Source organism: Triticum aestivum, unplaced genomic scaffold, assembly GCF_018294505.1.
Source record: "Triticum aestivum cultivar Chinese Spring unplaced genomic scaffold, IWGSC CS RefSeq v2.1 scaffold174022, whole genome shotgun sequence".
NCBI classification, from domain to species: Eukaryota; Viridiplantae; Streptophyta; class Magnoliopsida; order Poales; family Poaceae; genus Triticum; species Triticum aestivum.
In genome coordinates this window covers 1-2,142 of record NW_025236599.1, presented here as the reverse complement: position 1 = coordinate 2,142, position 2,142 = coordinate 1, and the positions used below count along the sequence as shown (strand labels likewise).

The following is a 2,142-nucleotide window of genomic DNA, read 5'->3' as shown; positions in this document are numbered from 1 at the left end:
GAAGGCCCTTCGTATAGGGAAGTGATATTGTCTCCAACATATCTATAATTTTTGATTATTCCATGCTGTTAAATTATCATTCTTGGATGTTCTACAATCATTTTATAGTCATTTTATATCATTTTTGGTACTAACCTGTTGACATAGTGCCCATTGCCACTTGCTGTTTTCTGCATGTTTTTTACATCACAGGAAATGAATACCAAACGGAGTCCAAATGCAGCGAAACTTTTTATGGATTTTTTTGGTCCAGAAGACATCCAGTGGGCCAAGAACGCACCTGAGGGGAGCTCTGAGGGGATCATAACCCACTAGGGCACGCTTGGGGGCCCAGGCGCGCCCCGGTGGGTTGTGCCCTCCTCGTTGGCCTCCCACACCGCCTCTTTGCTCTATAAATAGCCCAATATTCTAGAAACCCTAGGGGAGTCGAAGAAAATCAATTCCAGCCGCCACAGTGTCCAGAAACACCAGATCCAATCTACACACCATCTCAGAGGGGTTCATCATGTCCATTGGTGCCTCTCTGATGATGAGTGAGTAGTTATTTGTAGACCTACGGGTTCGTAGTTAGTAGCTAGATGGCTTCCTCTCTCTCTCTTGATTATCAATACAATGGTCTCTTGGAGATCCACATGATGTATGTCTTTTTGCGGTGTGTTTGCTGGGATCCGACGAACTTTGAGTTTATGATCAGATCTATGTTTTTATCCATGAAAGTTATTTGAGTCTTTTTCGATCTCTTATCACTACTAGGAAAAAGGCTATTAGCAGCGCGGGTAAAATGGCTACTAGCAGTGCGGGTACCGACGCAACTAGTATCACGCTACAGCTAATAGTTAGTAGTAGCGCGGGTGAAACCCACGTTACTATTAACATTTTAGTAGTAGCACGGGTGCAACCCGCGCTACTAGTAATGAAATAGTAGTAGCGACTCAGGTTTTTTCCCACGCTACTACTAAAAAGTTAGTAGTAGCCCGGATGCAAACCCACGCTACTACTAACGAGTAGTAGTAGCACGTGTGGTGTTTTCCCATGCTACTACTAACTAATTAGTAATTAAAAAATAAAATCCACCAATTCCATTCTATGCATACAATTCCAACTAAAACAAACACATATTTGCAATAAGCCAACAACATTACACATCATTACTAATCCAAGATTTATAATAAACCAGCAACATTAGAGCATATCCTGTAAGAGCATACATATTGTCATGGCTTTTCATGCCTTCAATTAAAACACCTACACTTCTTGAAGTCACTTACTCCCAGCTAGTGCAAACATAGTTACAAGCAAACCAAAATGCATAAAAACACCAAACAGTGGCATCCTATCTCTCCAAATGATCCGCTCCCTCTTCATCCTTGCAAGCATCTTCACGATAAGCAAATCCGCAGGAAAAAAGTCAACTTAGCATGTACTCCCTCTGTCAACTATCCAGAGTAGATTTTATCCATTGCCCTGGCCATGTTCAAGAAACACTAAATTAAGAATATTTCTGCTCTAGATACAGGAGGCATCAGACAGAAAACAAAAGATGAGCAATATCATATGAGCAAAACAAAAGATTAGCATGTACTTCCTTTTTATTAGTTTGAGAACGGGGCAAGCAACCAGAAAATATCCATACATCAATGTGTGGCTCTGCCATCCCAATGCTGGCGGACACCTGCTTGACAAAGAGGTTGAACTTCGGCTTCAGAGACTCGCTAACTATTCTGTGGAGTGAATATGTGTTAGTAGTCTTCCCAAAAAGCATTTCTAGCTGAATTAAGCACCAAACTAGACACTATAAGCAATATGTTGGAAACTACACAGAACTAGTTGAAAATAACTGCAGTAATTGTTTTTTCAGTCCATAGACTGCATGGATTGAGTAAGGGAAATTGTATCAAGAATGCACCATCCTAAAATTGTGAATGGATCATACAACAATTGATCAATAAAGAAGCATGCATGAGCTAACACAAAGTGGAGAGGGACCATCAGCTGGAATTGGTACCTTCGTCCTTCCTATGAGATGTCTGAGCAAACAAGAACATCTACCAATGTCTTGTTTTTCTCCGTGTTCTTCTTGCCTAAAAAGGTTAATTTGATCAATATACTATAATTTGAACAGAAGCAGCAACACCACTAATG

General features: G+C 40.7%; 1 long non-coding RNA gene across 1 annotated transcript; it reads right to left on the bottom strand.

Moving 5' to 3' along the window:
* Window positions 1–1,103: 1,103 nt before the first annotated feature.
* LOC123176451 (uncharacterized) lies at window positions 1,104–2,139 on the bottom strand. Its single transcript, XR_006488527.1, has 3 exons — window positions 2,006–2,139; window positions 1,634–1,721; window positions 1,104–1,464 (listed from the first exon to the last, which is right to left on the bottom strand). It is a non-coding gene; the product is annotated as an uncharacterized lncRNA (long non-coding RNA).
* Between the last annotated feature and the right edge of the window lie 3 nt (window positions 2,140–2,142).